We start from the raw sequence: 21,816 nt of genomic DNA on the forward strand, positions 1-21,816 counted from the left end.
ATATTTTGTGCCCTCTTATTGTTTTTTTTTTTATAAATTTTCTAATGCCCAGTTGTATACAATAATAATAAAATGAAAAAAAAATAATTGAAAACAAAATAGAATGATCAAAACCATTCAGACAAATTTAATAAGACAATTTATAATAATTGAAGCGTAACATAAATACACAAAACATAAATTTAATAAGTAATAAAAATAAAAATAAAATGAATAATTAATATACTTGCTACATTTGGAAATTTTAATGACTCTTTTAATTTTAGTTCACAAAGTCAGTAAGTATGAGTAGTTTCATGATAAAAATATAAATATATAAACTTTATTTATTTTAATTCCTTATTGAAACTTACTGTATGCATTAGTGCTACTTAAAAAGTTGATATTAAAAAAAATTTATATGCTTTTACTTTATTGTCTTAGAAATAAAGAACGAATAGTATTTCTGCTATATATATTTTTAAAAGAAATTTAATTCGTGAAATGATTCAATATCATGCTTAAAAGATGAAAAACATTCAATGAAAAAATGTCAAACATACAAGCAAAATAATGTTCACTTAAATATATAGTGGTTCAAATGCAAATGTAAATTCGAAAACGAAAAATAATGGAACATTTTTTAACGTTTTAGTAAATGATAAAAACTGAGCTAAAAAGAGAAAATTTAAAAAAATTAAATTATTTAACTCTCAAAAAAAATTTAAAAAAAAATTTGATTAATATTCTTTATGTTGATTTTCCAAAAATTGACAACATATGTCATTCAACATACGGCATTTTGTTTAAACTTTACCATCATTAGGATTGCGTGAAAATAAATAAAATAAATAAAAAAAATGTAGTCAAATAAATCAGCTTTTTATAACAATTACTATACAACTCTAGTATATTTTTTATTCCACACATTCTTTATCTTCTAATTTCGAGAGGAAAATAAACTATATAGCAGATAAATTATCAAGTTCAAGAATATTTTGAAGGCATGCTCAATTTTATATTACATAATATTTAATCAGCATGAATATTTTATAATCATAATTAATTGCATAATTTTTTGTTATTTTTTTCAGCATCGAAGTTAGTCACAAGAGGTAATAAAAAATAATGAATTCTCTTTATTACGTTAAATAGTTTTTTAACAGTTAAATATATAAATAGTTTCGAAAACAAAAATGATCTTAGTTATTACACACAAATGGGCCTTTAATTAGATTTCTTGAGCCTTTAATAAAATTAATACTCATACAAATTGATTTTTTTAAAACATGTTCTTAGTTACTGCACACAAATGGGCCTTTAATTAGATTTCTTGAGCCTTTAATAAAATTAATACTCATTCAAATAGTTTTTTTCAAAACATGTTCTTAGTTATTGCACACAAATGGGCCTTTAATTAGATTTCTTGAGCCTTTAATAAAATTAATGCTCATACAAATAGTTTTTTTTTAAAAACATATATTAGTGTTGATTAACGTTTGTATCTAAGCAAAGTAATAAGATTGAAATAAACTTAAATTTGACTATTAAAATTTCAGTACATCGTTTCAAGATACGTAGTAAGTATTGGATAGGTTTTTTCTACTCAAATATAAACTTTTTATATGTGGTATATGATAGTTATTTGTATTCAACTCAATGCTTACTTATTATTATGTATATTGTCTCCTTCATGTATTGGATCCTGCACTCTACAGAATACTTACAAATAACTAGCAATGAAAGACAATAGTAAGATTTCACACATTGTTTGTGAATTTTTAAGAATGTCGAATGAATTACCTAGTTACTCTCATATTTCAAACTTGGGCTAATGAACATTTATGCTGCAACGCTGAAACTTCCAATATCTATCTATATATCTAACCATCTCTCTCTCTCTCTCTCTCTCTCTATATATATATATATATATATATATATATATATATATATATATATATATATATATATATATACACGCGAAATTTCTGTTCATCAGCTCTTTATTTGCGAGTGAGTTTAATATTCTAAGTTTTTTAATTTTAAATTCTACTACCTGCACGCAATTTAAAAAAATCTTAAATTTATGCAGAAAACTGTCAGCTGGTGAGCCTGTATAAAATCGTTTATTTCACAGAAAAATACTCTGATTAAAAAAAAGACGTCTGTTTTTTTAAACAGATAAGTATTGAAGTATTGTTATTTTAACAAACTCTGATATTTCACCAAATTCTGATATTTTAACGAAACATTCCATGAAATAACCATATCAGCATTATGAACTGATAAGATTATTCGTATGACCAGCTCATGCTGGGATTCGAACCTGAGACATGTAAGCTTTGTGCCCTCTGAGCTCTAGTTTCTCTGCGTAAAGAAAAACTATAAACTGTATTTTTAGAAAAAATCTTACCTATTGAAATAATATTTAAATGCGAAAACGCTCAAAACTCTAAGGGCCCACCCATATAAAAATGTCTAGCAACTTAACTTGTAAAAAACAATTAAAGAAATATAATAACTATCTGTACAAAATGTAATAATCTATATCCAAAGAAATATAATAATCAGGCAGATTATCAATTTGATAATGAAGTCGAAGTACAATTTTGTTTATGCATTGTTAAAAACCATAATATAATTGCTTAAAAATAAAAGCAAGTAGGGAAAGTAATTAGGAAATTATAAAATCATTTGAACAAAGATAGAGGTATCGTACAAAAAACAAAACTGCATGGTATAGCCAAAAATTAGAAATAGTGGTTTTAATCCACTTACGATTAGGATGAAAAGCAGAGAAAAACCATTTCCCCCACAAAATAGCTCTAAATCGCCAAATACACTGCTCAAAACAATTAAAGGCTTTTGTAAGTCATATATAAAATAACTGTAGAATAAATTTCTTGCATGAAATGGAAGAGAATCATGAATGCAAATTTTTCTTGCTTTCAAATTTCGCGGTAGGCAAAATTTGAGTTTATTCGTTGAAGATAACGCTTTAGCTGGAGCGAATTTGATTTGGCTTTCAACTTAATGTAAGACAAAGTGAAAAAGACAGATCGACATTCATTAAGCACGTTCTTTCGATAAGTGCCTCAACAAAGTCATTTAACCGAATCAGAAACTTGGAGAGTTGATTGTCGGTCAGAGGGGGTCAAGTACAAGCCAAAGTAACAGAAACCATTGGAGTTTCCTAAAGTGTAATTTCTAGTATCTGGAACCTTTTTTGGAGACTGGAAGTGCAGACTGTAGAACAGGACAAGGGAGCAGACGTGCAACAACGCTCAATGAAAACCATTATTTAACGCTTACGGCTCGGAAATACCGAAATATGAATGCCACTCTTTTTCAACAACACCTTCGTTCGGCTACTGGCACCACAGTTTCGACATAAACTGTCCGAAACCACCTTCGTGCTGCAGATCTGTATGCTAGCCGACCAACTGTGCGAGTCACGTTAACACGACAGCAAGGCACGCTAGGTTCACTAAAACCACTTGTTAACTTCTGAAATAATAATCAGAATGTCATGAAATTTTAATAATCATTGTTTGAAAGTCGTTACTATCCAAAAATCATATGGTTCCGCTATCATCTGTGACATTTATGTATTAGACCAGCCACTTAATAAGTGGTGTGTTATACATTTGTGTTGCCGTTATTTGAGTTGTAGAGTATTATGATAAATATATTTGTAAGAATTACTTGTCAGTGAGCAAATAAATGAAAAATTACTATAAAAATAAATGCATCTTTAAAACTATTTGTTTCTTTCGCACAATTTGAAAATTTTTATTCGCCTTACTTTTTCCTTACAATTATAAAATAAATATTTTAAATTAGACAATGTATCATATTAAATTATGCTTTCTTTTCAGAGTATAGATGATTATCCTACTATATGCTAGCTAAAAGTGGTATTGTTTATATATTCTATTTTTCTTGCGTAAGTACTCATATGCTTAGGGATGATTTAAACTATTGGAAATATACAAGCATAAAATATTGAAAATCCTTTTTTAATGGGTATTTCAAAACTGGCAGAACAAGCAGAAATAATCACTGATTTCAAAAACAAGTTAAAATAATTTACAATGTGACTTACGTTTTTTTATCAGATTAAAAAATAAATTAATTTCATAATACGTGCAACCTCGAAAATCCGGACTGTTTGGAAGGTCCGGATTTCCGAAATTTCCGGATTTTAGATACCTTACTTGAATTGATAGAATTATCGAAGTTTCGAATTCGCCAGGCCGATTTCGCGATTAATCACGCGTGTGTAGACCTCCGACGTCAATTTTAACATAAATATACTCTTTAAATAATAAATAAAATACATTAAAAATCAAACTTTCGACATTTTTCCCCGCAATCGATCGTTTAGATAACATAACATTAGCAATTAAAACTAAAAATATAGGCTTAAAACGCGAGCTGAATTTCAACTAGCTGAATTTTAACCGAAACAGATGCTTCTAGACTAGACTGTACCAGCTGATACTAATCCTTTTTTTGTTGGGGGATGAAAGAACTTGTCCCCGCTCGCTTCCTAAGCTTCAAGGTTAAGAAAGAACCAGTTTTCTTTCATCACAAGGGGGAAAATCAAGGAGATGGAAGAATTCCTCCTTCTGAGGTGATTCCCCTTCAGGAGGAGGGGGATTCCCCTTTATATTCTTTGTTATCCATACAGAGCTGATAAGAATGACTGGAATTTCCTTACCAGCTATGAGCTTTCATTCATTCCCCACCTCTACCTCTTCATTTACTGCTTCATTGTTGGAGAAGAGTTGTGGTTTTGCATTAAAATTTTCATTTTAAGCGATTTTTTTTAAATTTTTTCTTTTGAAAATTTTCTCTGAGGAACTGGACGTATGAGTCCGGATTTTAGAGATTTCCGGATTTCAGAAGTCCGGATTTTCGAGGTCGTACTTTAAAGAATTGAAACTAAGGATTTTCCATTTTTTAATGTTCTAGCAACAACAACAACGACAACATTGAAAAGGGGGTAAACATCAATCCTCAATAATGAATCTATGTTACATATTTAAAGATATATCTTTTGCTTAATTATTTCCATAATAAAATGTACAAAAACAGACAAACATAAGTTATTTTCACTGAATAAATAATCAATCACGATTAAATTTAATGAGAGAGAATTATAAATTCTTACCAATAATAATAGCACTATTTTGTTTTTGTGCTTCACTTAAATTCCTTTGTTTAATCGTGGAACATAATGTAGTAAATATTTTATTGCCAGAATTTTGCTGAAACTGTTTATTTATATATACTGAAAGGACTTAGAATCATAGTGCCATTAAATAAGGGAGAGCGTATTAGTAACGAGTTGGATCTATGGCTACCGCATCCCATATGTTAAAATGTGTGTTATAGTCAATTTACTGCATTAATTTATGATGCATACCCCTGTTCAGCAGGATGCGAATTACACCTAATGCTTTGTTCCCATCTTAATTTACTATACGCCTCACTGTATACAATTGTACGTGCATCCTCTAAGGATAAAATACTCTTTTATGGTTATTTATCCTTTTCTGTCCTCAGATATCTAGTTTTATCCCGCTTATTTTAAAATTCTCTGTATACTTTGAGACACGGACTAACTGGAAACCTCGAGTGTTCCAATGATCTTGGAAATTAAATATGCGAATCGTCAGACGGAATTAGGAATTGATGTAAATGTAGAGCTGTTCTTTATTTAGGCACATTAATAGCAGCTACTTATTTCATTTGGCAATTTGGTATATCTTTTAATTTATACGCTTTGGAGGTGAATGAATAACAAATGCCCGACGTTTAGGCTATTTAATTTACAAAATTACCATGAAAAAAGGATTTAACAGGTCGACAATATCTGGAGAATTTACGAATATAGGGGAAAAAGTGAGTGATGAGACACGCAACTAAAATAAGCTTGAATAAGAGTAGTGAAGGTAGCGAGCCGTTCTGTTCCTAACCAGCCTAGCCAAACAATAGGTAAAATTTGCATCCATCTGAATATGCTTGCCATTCGTAGAGCCAGTAAACGGACTGTGATATGGGCCATAATGGCTTCGGGAATTATAGACTCATCTCCTTATTAACTTGAAATTTCTAATTAAATGATATTTTATTGAATTAAGAACATATTAATTGCGAAAACTTGTCCAATGCGATTGTTTAGAAACTTTCGAACATGGTTTCCAACATTTTACAAGTTCTCATTAAAATTTTATTTTATTTATTATATTCTTCTTTATTTTAAAAATAACTAATTGTTTAGTAGGAAAATTAAATTAAGTTTATGTAATGTTTCGCAGAATGATTGCCAGTTTCAATTAATTTGATTAAAAAACGCTCTCGAAAATATAACTTCCAATTTTAAAAATATTTTCTTACTTTATAAATATGTCCAAAATTTAAAAAAAATACTTTGATTTTGCGGAGCATATAACAATTTTCTCCTTAAATTAAAATTATTGAAACTTTTGAAACTATTTCAACTTTAATTTTTAAATTTATTTAGTTTGAAATAGAAAATTGAACATTAAACTTACAGGTGAATATTGATTTAAATAATGAATAGATTTGCGGATATTGATTTAAATAATGAAGGATGTGGTTTTATTTCCTTGCATAGTTTATTTTTACAACTAAAATTTTTAACAAATATAAAATAAATTTTTATTTGCTTTTTAATGAAGTATTTTATTTAGAGGTGAAATTTATGTGTATTGCTTAATAAACTAAATATTTGTACTTTTTTTGCAACATAAATTAGTGTTTCTCTACTATCTTGAAATGTTGTGAAAGAATATATAAATACATGAAAAATAAACACTTTGTGTTAACATAATTAGCTGCGGGTGGTGATGGTGAGTAAAATTTTTTCTTTGAAAATGAAATATCTGTCAGCAATTTAATTCTTAATTTTTTATGAAACAATTTTTGTTAATTCGATTTTTTTAATCAAATTAACAATAAGTGTATAATCAAATATTAATAATATGAGCATTATATTTGGTTTTAAAGAAAATCTCATAATTTACTCTTTCAAATATTGTAAGGAAATTGTTTTGTTTCTTTCATGTGTAAAAAAAAATTTTATGCAGTGTTTTTTTAAGTAAGGAAATGCATTTTCATTTAAACCAAACTAAATGATAGAAGCAAAATTGCAAAGTAATTATCTTCATAAATACCTTCGTAGTAAATAAAGCAAATCAATATACATATGAGGAGTTTTAAACAAATAATCGAGTGATTAAATAAATTACGCATTCAAAATTTCGTAATTAAAATAAAGAAAGTGAAGGAAGATCATGATAAGATTAGGTTATACGACAAATCATCAATTTTCGTAAAAGTAAATATTTTCAGGAATTAAATCATGCTCTCAACAGTAGTGATTTGCCAATCTATGCAATATTTTGTATTATTATTGTAATATCATCATCAATATAAACATCAAATAATGCGTATTATTTTTGGTATCATATGTAAATTATAAACTAAGAGTAGTGATTTCACATTGTTCTTCATTTTACCATTATTATTATTTATAAAAGAAATTGAGTTTTGGCGCTTGTAAAAACAAAAAGAGTTATACTAAATTTAGTTGTGTATTCAAATTTTAAAACTAATATGTGATCCTTTAATATTTTCAATAAATAATATAAATAATCTAAGAAGACTTTTTTAGTTAGTTTTGTGAAGTTTTATGAAAAAGCACAAGAAAATTTAAACCAGTTACTTTTAACTCGTTTAGTTATACGATTAAAAAACCAACATCTGGGGGGAATTTTTTGCAATGAAATTTATATTCTCATATATATATATATATATATATATATATATATATATATATATATATATATATATATATTGTCTCTTAACTAATATATATTCTTAATTTTTTCATAAACAAGACAAAGGCAGAGGAAAGCCAGGTAAGCATATTATTTAAGCATAGTTCAATACATTTACTTATAATTAAATAGTTAATTATTAATACAAAGAAAAGAAAATGTTTGAAAATTTAATCACAACTTATATTTTGAATTGTAAGTAAATACTTTAAAACTCCTTTTTTATACTATGTGATTTAAATTAAAATAGTTACATCGCTGAAAAAAATTTACTTATATTAAGTTAAATATATATTGGTTTTGTAAATAACTTTTGATTTGGCGAATAACCTTTTCCAAAACGTTAAATTTAGAAATTTCAACTGAACTTTTTTCTCATTTTTCTTTATTTGTTTCAAGATACTTTATTTAAAAAAAATTCTAACAGATATTTTTATTCAAATATTTATTTTTAGACAAGCTATTAACCTTCTGGAAAACATTGACACTTGAATATGTGTAATACTTTAATAATGAGATATGTTTAACATCTCATTTGGTTCAAAAGTATAATACTGAACTATTCAAAACGAGAATGATGCTAAACAATTTGCATATAAAAATAAGTTATCTGCATGCATACATTTTGAAAAAGTTAGAAATTTTTTTTTCATAGTATGCATATACCCTTAAAAACTCTATTTTACCCATCTTTTTGAAACAAAACAAGTTATCTGCATTCATTTTGAAAAATGTGAGAAAATAAATTTTTATAGTATGCATAAATCCTTAAAAACTTCATTTTACCTACCTTTTTGCAACTTGGTTTGTTATGATTAATTTGCTATTAAAAATTTAAATTAATTTGTATAATTGTTTCATACGAGTGCACTGTATATTGCCGACCGTAACTACAGCTCTCCATAACCTCTTCGCCGTTTTCTATTTTCTACAGAAAAATTTAAGAAAAAGGTTAGAAAATATTTAATATTATCTTTTACTCACGGATTTTAAGCAGAATATTAAGAAAAATCCTTATCAGAAAACTATTGAGTTCATTACGATTATAAAAAGAAACTTTCATTTTAATTTTCTTGTTTATATTATTTCTTTTAATAATTTAAAAGGGCTATGATAATATCTGTTTTATAATTTTTATTGATCAGAAAATTCATAGCGTATTTGCAGCTGTCACTGACGAACTTTGCAACCTTATAATTTAGCATAATTCAGGAATCAAATAAATTCCTGCATAAAGTAGTGAGACAAACTCAAAATTTTTGATGGACTAACTGAATCATTTATGTTACATTGAGTAGAAAAGAATCAGGAAACGTCTCTTGGTTAAACTGACGATATGTTTAATTTGTTTACTTATGATGCAATGTTACGTTGTGCGATTATTATTATTGTAAAGATTATCGGCACCAGAATATGACATTTGAAAAAATGTAGATAATATATGAAACATTATCCATGTAATTCATTTTAAATGACAGAAGAGAACATTATAATTTAAATGAGCTTTAAACACCATTTACATTTTAATTGTAAATGGCATATTATGATGCCCTTTTAAGACAGTTCCGTTTAAATGTCTGCTTTAAATCGGATTGTATTCTAATTCAATTTTTTTTTATTCAATGGATTATCTGCTAATCCAACCTATTCATGTTCAAGTGCATGCTTGGTTGCGTACATTTTCAGAATGAAGTAACTTTTCTAAGTTACATGTTACTGGGTTCATTTTTCTAAGTTTAACTAAATTATTAAGAAATCTGTTATTTTTTCATGAGTTATTTAAATAATTTGAATGTCTTCTTTTTCATCTCTCCCAAAACAGGACGAGGTCGTCGACGTGGTATGAATCAAATACTATCATTTATTTCCAAATAATTTGTTTATGCTTTGTTATTCAAAGGGAAACGAAATGTTAAAAATCCCTTAAAAATTATTTTTGTGAAAAATTTTAAGAAGAAAAAGGTGTTTTGTATTTGGTAATTAAAGTTTAATAAGTATTGTATATTTCACATATTTCCCAATTATATAGATAATTTTGGTCTTATTTGTATCCCCTTGAATTTTCAATTTCTACTTTATCTTTTACTTTACTCCTTGCGTCTCAATATGTTTTAAATTTCTCTCTCAATGTTAAAGCTTGGAGAAATTACCTATAATGATTTAAAAACTCGTTAAATATTGTATTGTTGATATAAGATTGCTAAACTTTTTGCTGTGTTTTAGGAGCATCTAAAATTAGTTTTTCGAATAAATAAAAAAATTATAGCACCAATGACTTGTTTTATCACTGCTAAATTTTAAAAAAAATTACCCTTGCGTCATTTTATACAACTATTATGTGTCAGTAGGTAAATTTGATGACTTTCAGTTGAAATTTGAGATACGAGTAATATTTTATGCATTCTTTTATTTTTACATACAATTTAGCAATTTTGTAGGGTTCATTAATTAATATCCCAACATATTGTGATCTTTGTTTGTAAGAAAATATATATATGTGTATATATATATATATATATATATATACATATATATATATATATATATATATATATAAGTATATATATATATATATATATATATATATATATATATATATATATATATATATATATATATATATATATATATATATATATATATATATATATATATATATATATATATATATATATATATATATATATATATATATATATATATATATATATATATATATATTGTTACATTCAATCATTGCATTTACTTTTAATCAAAATTGAAAAAAAGTTATAAATAAGGGATACGCATCTGCGTGTGGTTCGCAAAGTGGAAAAAAATTTCCGACGTGTTATCCACGACATATACCAATAATCTTAAAAAAGTAACAATAAATTTAAAATATTCTAGAACGCTTAAATTAGCCTTTCCATCGATTTTGTTCTTCGACATTTTGGGAGAAATAAGGAGCAAAATTTTGAGCATATTTTAATTTTTTTTAAAAAAAAAACCTTAATTCCAACGCACATTCAAGCTCAAAAAATTTCACTTTTTTCAATTTTAAAAAAATTTATACATATTTTTAGTTTAAAGGAAAATTAGGAATTTGAACTCATTTTAAAATATGCTTTTCCTTTTTTATACAGGAGGAAAGGATGGTCGTAAGTTAATGATTGATAAATAAATTGTTGAAAACTTTACGGTTTTATTGATTTAAGTCCATGTACTCAATAAATTTGGAATAGTTAAATAAGCTTGATACAATTAATTGTTTTTTTAAGTAGTAATTTAGTGTACTGGAACATTTTTCCATATATTTAATGTAATATGTTCTATTGATCCCAGTTAAAATTTGTAATATTCTTAAATCATGCTTGAACATATTTTAACGTCTACAATAGTTCTTAAAATTATTACCAAACTTTAAATACTAACTTTGAGAGCTTTTCGTATTCAATAAATCGTATTTAAGTATTTCAAACGTATTTCAATAAATGATATTAAACTAAAAATGTAAGAAAAAATTTTATCAATATGAGACACTCTCTTTAAAATGAAAATTGGAACATAACAATTAATACGATATTTATTACTATTATATTATCAAATTTTCATGCGGCCGGCGTAATTCACTAGGGATAGGCCAAATTTTCAAATTTCGAAAGCTCCACAGTTTTTTTGAAGAAAAAGGTTGAAAAATTTGTTAAATCTAGAAAAGGTATCAGATTGTGTCATAGTATTAACACATTTTAAGAATGTAAGCTGTGAACGTATCACATATTAAGCACCTATTATTGTCCCTGACTATTTTTCCCAAAAATGATGATTGGATTACCCTCCTTTGAATTTTGTGATTACAAAGGTTTAACAAATCAATAACGTGGAAAATTTATTCTTCCTGAGAGTTACTATAAACAGTGAAGCTGTGCTGTGCTGGGGAGAAACGTTTCCCACGGAACGGTTCCCGTCTGCTCGTCTGGAGACGAATGGTTCCTGTCCAAACTAGCATGCACCCGTAGTTATCGCGCCTGAGGGTTGTATTGCATCACTCTATAAACATTTTTCAGGTATTTACACAAAAACATGCAAGTTACCAATAAAGATACTCAAGGTAAGTAGAGATGATCCAAAGATATCCTTCAGAACACTTTTATATGGCAGCTATATTCCTGCCACATTCACCACCGAAATTTAGGGGGAAGGAAACGAACTACTTCAGCTGTTACAGCTTCACAAGGATGAGAAAGACAATATTGACAATTACAGGCCACGCTAAGGGACCGAAAATTTTAACATTAATTAATGTGTGCTTTTTATAAATACAATTAGGAAAGTTTTTCTAGTAAAAATAACGAGATTTCTTAAATTAAAATAAATCATCTGTGTTACTCTCAAAACCGATATAAAAATAATTTTAAATGAAAAATTTGATTGAAGAGATATATTTTTTCAATAAAATATATCGCAGGAAATAGCAGTTGAAATACGAATTGATTAATTTCTCATTGTTTCTGTACTGCACTGTTCTGTTAATTTCTTAGTGCTTCATTTTTTTTAATTTAGGGGATAGTTGCAAGTGTAAGTAAAAAGCTTTCTGTATTTATATAAAGTGAAAAATCAGCAATTTTTTCAGGAAGTTTAAAATTACAATATATTTAAACTATTTAATTATGGATTTTGAATATTAAATATATGTTATCTAAGTACAAAACATATGTCCTTGCAAAATATAAGCTTTTTTTTCTTAACATTATTTTTCTTAACCGAAAATGTTTGTTTTATACATGCCAATGCTTCAGATTAATTCAAATGAATAAAATATTGTTTTGCGAAGTCTACTTGAATTATTTCTTAATATTTTTTCCAATATTTAATAGTAATCCGCGCATCTTTTAATAGAAAAATAAGGGAAATGTTTAAACGTATGTCTTGGATACATTTAATTCAGAAAATAACAAAATAAATCATTGATATGTTACGGTGATAAAAAAGAGAAAATTTACTTTTTAATTAACTAATATACAGATTTAGCTTAGTTGGAAAATAGTTTTTTAGTATAAATAATTTTAAAAGTCAAAAGCAAAAAAGTAATTTACATTAATAAATATTTCACATGATATTTTCAGCCCAAGGAATTACTGGTAAACTTATTTGTGTTATTATTATATTTTGAATAAAAAAATATAATTTTATGTTTGGTCATTCTAAGTGGTGAAACGAGACAATTAATTCCCTTTTTTTAAAGTACAACCACAATCATGAAACACTTTTGAAATACTCATATCATATTCTTGTATAATATCATAGTAAAAAATATATAGAAGCATGGTTTTTTTATTAATAGTTTTTTAAGGAAATGTAATTTTCAAAAAATATTAGAACACTTCATTTATATTGTCTTAAGAGTTTATGAATTAATTTGTAATTTTCTGCAATTGAAACATACGGCTTTTTTATGAGTAAAAGTACCAGTAAAAATTGGTAACAAATAATTAATTTAAATCAAAAATAAGGCTGTGATATTTTCATACCCCGTTTAAATTCTACATTTATTCAAAGTCAGATCAGTTTCCAATAACCGAGTGCAATGTGTTTAAAAGGCATGATTTAATTTTTCAAAATCAGTAGTAAAGTATGTAAATAACCAAAGTAAAAAATTTAGCTAGCTAAATCAGTGAAAATACGAGCATTTTACATTATGTGATTCATAAAATTCAACAGAATTATTAATGTGTGATTTATTACAATAAAACGATCGCTGAATGGTAAATATTAAATATCTATCCATTCATAAAATTTTAAATACTCAATTGTGTGATTCCAAACAAACCGGAAATAACATCATCGGATTTAAAATATTGAGATTTGAATTAGGATGTGCAAATTGCTAAACCATTAGTAAGACAATTAACAGTAACAAAACCCAAAAAAATGACTAGAAAAGGACTTTTATTTGTGATGACATAGTCATGAATTCAGCGCATCAAATTGTGATTGTTCAAATTTGAAGCTCATGTCTTGTAATAAAGTATTAAAAATGTCGTGTTATTTTAAAAACCAGATGAAAAAAAACCCATGAAACCTAAAATAACTGCCGAATATATGCTCGCAAAATGATGTCGATTAAAGTTAAAGCATTCATATATATTCAGCTTCGAAATCGGGTGTTGAATTAACTTTAATTTAGAAATAATGAAATTCGGATGACAATGCAAAAAATATCGTATAAACAAAAATCAGGTAAAATTTCTGCCGAGAAAATGATCAGAAAGCGACACAGAATAACGACTTAATAGTTGGGTGTCACAATATCATTATGCTAAAGTTTGAAAAATCATGTGAAGATCACCGAAAAAAAGGATAGGAAAGCAATGCGGATTTATAATGGGTTCGTCGTTAATCAAAACTAACTCTAGTTTGAAATTCGAGTCTCGTGATTACATTGTATTTAAAATGCATGAATTAAAATATGAAAAAAAGACAGAAAAGTGATAAAAAAAGAAAAGAATCCAGATCATTGGAAGTAGCAATTAATTTTTCAATCAAATGCAAAAGTAATTTGCTGCTTGGTAATCAATGAAATCATGCCTTACAACCTATCAAAAGTCATAAAATTAAAAATTGCCTTCAAATAAGAATTCCTTGCCTGTATAACACTTAAAAGAATTCCTTGCCTGTATGTGCACTTAAGATATAACACTGAGATGACATAGTAATAGAATAACCGACAAAAATATGTATACACTTTTCGCCATAAAAATTAAGGCATCTAGTAAGAGCTGTCAAAAGGAAGCGAAATTTTACATACACAAGCCCAACTTTAATATAAGAAAGTAGAAAAATTATCACTTACTTTAGGAAAAAATGCGTTTGGACTAATATTTATGGCAAGGAGAGTATATTTACAAACTCCAGATAAAATGTCACGTAAATGTTTTTTCAAATTGTGCGTTATCTGCCTTGCGAGTCGATTTGGAAATTATAGAATATAACAAGGGCTCATAAAATTTTATAAAATATTATTAATTCAATTAACTGTAACGGAAATTCAGTAACACTAAAAGTCAGATCTTAGTGAATTTTTTTTTGACTAAGAAAATGCAATAATGCGATTTAACGAAATACATTTCACATAAATTATTTTATATGTATTTATAGATTAATTAATTTTTGTTTATGAGTATAATACTTGTAACCGAAGGTTTCTTTGTAGTGTACTTTAAATCAAATAAAATATTTTTTTAACGAAACTTTTAAAATATTTAAAAATCTTGATAAACTTAACATAGTATAAATTAAAATTGCAAAATCTACACGCGTAGAGAAGAAAACAACTATTAGTTTATTTTTTGAATTTTTAGCGTTCAACTTTCTCATTTGTTTCAAGGCATTGACTATATAATCTTTATTTGTTTCTATCTAAAATGCCCCTTTTTCACTATATTATAATCTATTAAATCATTCTGTGCAGTTTAAAAATATTGAAAAATATTTTGTGTAAAAAAAATTTAACCCTCAGTTTCATTTGTTTTATGTATAACAGGAGCTGTAGGTGGCCGTAAGTTTGTTTTTAATACTTCATAACAATTGAAAAAGGTAATAACTATCAGGTATTCTCACGCAATCTCAAAAATATATGTAAGTGAAATATTTAATTAAAAAAATTAACTTCAAAAGATGGGAATAATTTTTACGGGGTTAAAATATTTTTTTCAAGTATGAAAGAATCATCGAAAATAAATAATTCAATAAAAAATAATCTGAACGAACTGATTTTGAGAAAACTTGTAAGTATTTCATTAATATTGACCGAATGATACTATTTTTTTGTACGAAATATTTAATTTGTTTTACCAAATAGTATCTTTATTTTATGACCTGTAATATAACCAATTTCATTTACGCCACTTTCAGAAGCACAATAATTATAATTGAGTCTGGGATGGTTTAAACGGTGAATGAACTAAATAGTTTGAGAGTATGTTCATTAGCTAAAGCATCATTTAATTGCCAAGTAAAAAAGTAAACTTGTGTTTTTGCATTCCTGAATAACATACGATTTAAAAAACAAATAAAGGAATGAGTTGGTTAGTTTGAGGGTTAGCTGGTTGCTTCCTCATCTATTAAGTAAGAAAACCATGGAGTTAAAGAGATAGTAAGTGAGTTATTTAGGGAATTACAATTTTTTGAATGTGTTTTATTGTTGTGATAGTGGGTTTGAGTGTTAGCGAGTAAGACAGCAAGTAGCAATCTGCTACAGTTTGAATTCGATGGAGAAATATAAATTTATAAATTTCATTTTATTAAGGGAAAGTTAAATATACGATTAAAGTCATTGCGTCCATCCCCCTCAAATAAATTTTATTTTCAAGAATAGCTTATTTGCTTTCATAAGGAATAAATTCCTAGATTTTTATTTACAGATGACTCTCTTGCCAAAATGTATAACAAAGTTGAGATACTTTACAATGATTGCAAGGAACAAAACTTATTAACTGTAAATATATTACTTAACTTGGGCAATGTTCTGATGCTCCAAACACAACTGATTTCAATAATTCAAATAGGTATAGGTATTCAAATATGTATTATTTTCTAAGTAACACATATTGTAGGTGTTTAATAAATATAATCAAAATTTGGAAAAGGTTTATTTTTCAAAAATAAAACACAGGTAAATCTGCATTAGTTCATAGGAGAAATGTTTACTATTTGTGTAAAATTCAATAAAAAATCCATATTATACTAATAATTATGTTTTCACAATTTTTGAAAAAATTTTTTTTTGTGAGTTCTGATTTTTTTTTCGAAATAATGTTTCGGAAGCAGCTTAATTCCTCTGAATTATTAGACAAAGCTTTAAGACTATTTAGATCATTATTTATTGTTACTTTGTACTCTAGCTGAATAAAATAAAAGCAAATATTCCCTTTCTTTATTTACAGTTGACAAAGGAGTTGACGGTGAGTAATATATGATTTTTATTTAATCTATGGATATGTTCTGAGATGCTCGCCGTGCATCTCAGAACACGTCTGTTCTGAGAAAATTTGATTTTATAAAATTTATGACATTATGTACATGTAAAAAAATGAGGAGAATTTAGTTTAAAAAAATTGTTGATTTTACTTGCCTGAACATGTACACGTGAGATAAAAATCAAGGTTAAATATTACAATCACACTTAAAGCTAAATAGAATCCTGCATGCATATTTCAAATGTACTGAGTATACATTTGATATATTAATCAAATTTTAGTCACAATCTTATTAATAACGGAAATGTTTTTAAAAAAATTTCTGATTAGCAGATCTCAAAAATAATTCAACATGGTTTAAAAGTTTTTAAAGTTTTTTGCTATTTTCAATATTCTTTTCTTTGCAATTAAGTCCCTATGAAATTATCAAGCAATTTTCTTTTCTATTAAGAACAGATTTACCTTACTAAATAAGAGATGATCATTGATAAATTGGCATTGAATATGGAGAATTATTCCATAATTTTTCTTAATTCGTAAATCGTTTTTATTTGGATTAAATTACACCTCACGAAAATCCTCACTTTTGTTCGTAATAGGGAGAATAAAACTTGTCATTGCTTATAAAATTTTGGAAAATAAATATTCCAACTGTTCAGGAAAGAAAATTATGATTTCGAAATATGATTACTCAGACAAGATGATTTTTGAAAACAGGGATTATAAACTTATAAAATTCAATTGTAATTATATTATAAAGTTTCCGTTTTTGCAAGTTAGATTTCAAAAAATGGCTACTTTTATAATCCAGTGATTTCACTTATGGAGTCAGTTTACCTTAATTCATATTTTATAATCATTACTGAAATTTCGAAAGAGTGATTGAGAATTTTTTTTTTAATTCTTAAAAGTTTTAAATAATGAGTCTTTATTTCTTGGAATTTTTAAATTATGCTTATTTACAGTATTTTCAATTCAAGAGCATCAAATCATTCAGAAATTGTACAATTAAAAGAGAAAAAAGCATAAGGTTTATTTATATGAAAAAAATTCGAAGATTAATTGGTCTAAAAATTAAATGAATTCATAATTAAGCAAATTCCTATTTTTAAGAATTCAGTTTTCAATTTTTGCTTCATGAGTTTATAAAATAAGTATGACTTTTAAAACAAATGTAACATTTCAAAAAATTATATTTCTTGTTCCAAAATGCGATAATTTCGAAATAAAAGAAAATTTAATCAGAAAATATTGAACAAGTATTTTTAAATTTAATTTTTAGTGACTCATATTTTTGTTCAAAAGCGAAATGAGGCAAGTAATTGTTCTTCTTCTTTTGTATCGATACCGTTTGAAATAATTAAGCAAAAAGATTTGAAGTTGTTTTTGAAGTGAAGCTCATAAGGAAATTTTATGTAAGATAATTAAAGTTTAATTCATGAATAACTAAATCCATTTAAAAAAAAATTGAGATTGATATGAAGCTACATACATTTTTAGTAGGACAAAAAGCAAAGGTTTATTAACATCAAATATATATATTTTTCATTATTTTTTTTCTTTTAACCTTTTTAACATGCAAACCAGTTTACAAAATCCATATATTCTTTCTAATTTTCAGCTGCAACATCTGATGGTAAGTTTTGTTTTATGTTTTATAGTATTATGTATTCTCATTATGATAAATTTTTGCATTAAAGCAATACAGACTTTGGTAATATTTACTTCATAAACAATTTTGAAGAGCGGTTCATTATATTTAACTGTTAATTTAAATGAAATAACAACTATGTGTGCCCCATATTTAAGCATTAACACAGAAGTCCCATTTTAGTCATAATACTAACATTTTTAAAATTGTTTTATTTTTTTGTGATTGATTATTATTATTATTATCATTATTATTATTAGTATTATTATTATAGGAAATTTTTATCACATTAATAAATTCAAATATGATTTTTGTTGGGTAATGTATGCTTACTTGAGGAATTCTTGACACAAAATTTGCTTTTTCTGACTAATCAGTATCACACGTAATTCAGAGAAATCTTCGTGAATGGGTTTTGATTCGCAGTTTAAGTTTTTTTTTTCTACGTATGAATTAAAAATGTTTCCTCAAAAGTGAATATTTAATCTGAACAACATTTAGAATAACACAAGAATAATGAAATAAATGCAAGAACTATTATACTGACTTCCGTATGAGATAGTATAGAGGATATATTTTGTAAATGTGTCTTTTGCAGATTGTAAAAATATTCGCATTGTAATGCATAATAAGTAATAGACTATAATTTTGTACAATAAAAATAAACTGTATCATGTATGAAAATTGTTAATAGGCTAATGCGAGTTTACTTAATATCAACTATTTATATCGATCAACTGAATGGCTTGCCTCGATTTGGATTTTTCGATATTCATCGATTTGTCATAAATTGTTTAAATTTCAAAACTGCACTATACACTTTTTTCTTACTAATATTAAAAATTTATCTCAAGTTTAATTTTAATTTATTAGCTTGGATTAAATAAAACGAAAATGGTAAATAACCCAGCTAATTACATAAGTTTTTTTATTCTTTCAAATATGATAATGAAAATGTTAAAATTTAAAAGTTTGATTCATTCGTTTTAGAAACTTATTAGTTTTTGCTCTATAAGTAATTTGAAACAATTAAGTTTAGTCATTAATATTTATTTTAATATAATCACATTTAGTTGCTAATGCTCTTGGGGGTAAGTAAATTGTTTTGTACTATCAAAAGAAAAATTATTATTTTTTTAGAACAAGTATTGAATTCAAAGTACAAAAATAGAAAGTATAATTGTATTTTGCATCTAGTACTTAAATTTTAGAACATAAAGCGAAAGGAAAATATAAGTCCGGAAAATTGTTTTTTTTTTTAAAAAAATAAAAGAAGACCTGAATAATTTAGAAAAATGTAAATATAAAGGATTCTAAATGTGCAAATTTGAAAATTTAAAATTTATCTAAAATTGATAAGAGAAGTATATAATGGTAAGAAGGTGCGCATAACGACTCGGTTTATTAAAAAAAAGTATACTCTTTGAAAACAAATACTATCAGAATGTCTAGATATTGATCTTTGCTCACGACATAGATTATGAATGAAATCATTTCCTTCCACTATAATTTTTTTTCCCGTTGTATTCGGCCTAGTTTGAGGCTAATTACAACTTTTAAAGGCAGAATAGCAGTCTCAAAAAATTTTCTCAACTCAATCTTATTACTTTTACGAGTTTACGACTATTTCACTATTTCTTATGTATTTTTAACCAATTTAATGATCAAATTATAATTACCAATTCTTTAAAAAAATGCTTCAAATAATTAAAATTTGAAATATTGGGTCACCAATTCTTTTAGAAGCAGAAATAAAAATGTTTTACTTTCTAGAACAGTGTTTCCCAACGTGGGGCCCACGCCCCACCGGGGGGCAATTTAATTGCAAAGGGGGGCAATTTAATTGCAAAGGGGGGCAATTCAAAAATGGACTTGGCATGAGTTTAAACCTTTTGCCCTGGGCCATTTAAATGCAATGTGAGATTTCGGTGACAAAATCGAAAGAAAAAAGCAAATTCTTAAATAATTGCGGTCAATAAATATTATGTGACTGAGGGATTTTTTAAGTGACAAACCTGAAATGAAGTATTTTTTTACAGTCAATGGTAAAGCATTTGTGAGTTATTTAGTCAATATCTTTGAAAAACTGAATATATTAAATAAGAAACTTCAAGGAGCAAATAAAACCTTGTTGGTGCAAAAGCGAAGATATATGGCTTCATTACCCTTATTGAGTTATGTCAGAAATATATTAACAACAAAAACTTTGAACAGTTTCATTGACTCCAAAAATGTGAAGTAAATGATACCCCTTTACTTGTTATTGTCTATCATCTGAAAATTCTATCGGCTGATTTGAAAGAAAGATATTCTGATTTAAAACAAATTTATTTTCCAACATGGATGTTGCAGTCCATGTTAGTGGATTTGTCTGATATATCAAATATATGAAGAAGAACTTGCAGAAATGCAAAATGATGAGGCAGTTAAAACCTTATTTAATATGAAAGGAGTGATGGCATGGCTTCGTGAGGAAACAGAAAACAAATACCCAAATTCAATCAAATGTGCAAGAAAACTATTGTCCATCTTCATATTTAGCTGAATGTGGATTTAGTGCTGTAAAGGATTTTATTGGTAAAAAAAAATCGTCTAGATATAACGAAACGGGGAGATTTGAGACTGAGGCTAACCAAATTGGAACCTAAGATAAAATCTACGTGCAGCAAGCATTAAGGGCAAGAATCTCACTTAATTAAAATATTAAATTATTATAGAAAAATATTTGTTAAAATTATTTCGAATTTGAATTTTAGTTCTTCATTATATGTTCAGAAAATTTTCTTACTTTGTTTCGCTAACAATTTCCTACGTTTCTTAAGTGAACAATTCGATTTTTTTATTATTAAAAATTATGTATATGTTACATAGGGGGGCATAACAATTTCAGAAAGGCTTAGGTGGGGCATGGTACAAAAAAGGTTGGGAAACACTGTTCTAGAACATTATATCATTTTAAAAGATGAACATTGGATGTGTGCACTAGAACACTAGATGATCCTTCATAATTACAGTCATTGGCCTTTTTTGTGACCAAATTGAGAAGCTTTATATAAACCTGTCATAGCATCTTAACACCATGTTTTACATTGAACGTATCTTTGATTTTTTCGTCTTACACTGTTAGAATACTCCTTCTAAAATTACGGTAACCAGCACCAGTCTGTCCCTCCAGTTAACTGTACAATTTATGGTAAAGAATATTTTTTACAGTTAAGGTTTTGAATTGTGCCTCATCAATTACCGCGTTGAATTGTGTTTTATCAAATTACTGGTTTAGTTCGTTTATCTGGTTGTTTCGTTATTCGTTAGAGATGTGAAATACTAGACATTAAACAGCTTTATGATGCTTCCATCT

At 26.6% G+C, this 21,816-nt stretch overlaps 1 long non-coding RNA gene across 1 annotated transcript; it reads left to right on the forward strand.

Annotated features, from left to right (window-relative positions):
- The first annotated feature begins 232 nt into the window (after nt 1–232).
- On the forward strand, nt 233–21,353 carry LOC147807030 (uncharacterized). The gene is made up of 13 exons (XR_015435465.1): nt 233–278; nt 1,074–1,094; nt 1,539–1,556; nt 6,846–6,860; nt 7,911–7,931; nt 9,673–9,690; nt 10,976–10,990; nt 12,393–12,407; nt 12,956–12,970; nt 15,373–15,387; nt 16,775–16,792; nt 18,429–18,443; nt 19,532–21,353. It is a non-coding gene; the product is annotated as an uncharacterized LOC147807030 (long non-coding RNA).
- Nucleotides 21,354–21,816: the final 463 nt, after the last annotated feature.

Source organism: Parasteatoda tepidariorum, chromosome 7 (genome assembly GCF_982258835.1).
Source record: "Parasteatoda tepidariorum strain Cologne lab strain chromosome 7, Ptep-v5.0, whole genome shotgun sequence".
NCBI lineage: Eukaryota > Metazoa > Arthropoda > Arachnida > Araneae > Theridiidae > Parasteatoda > Parasteatoda tepidariorum.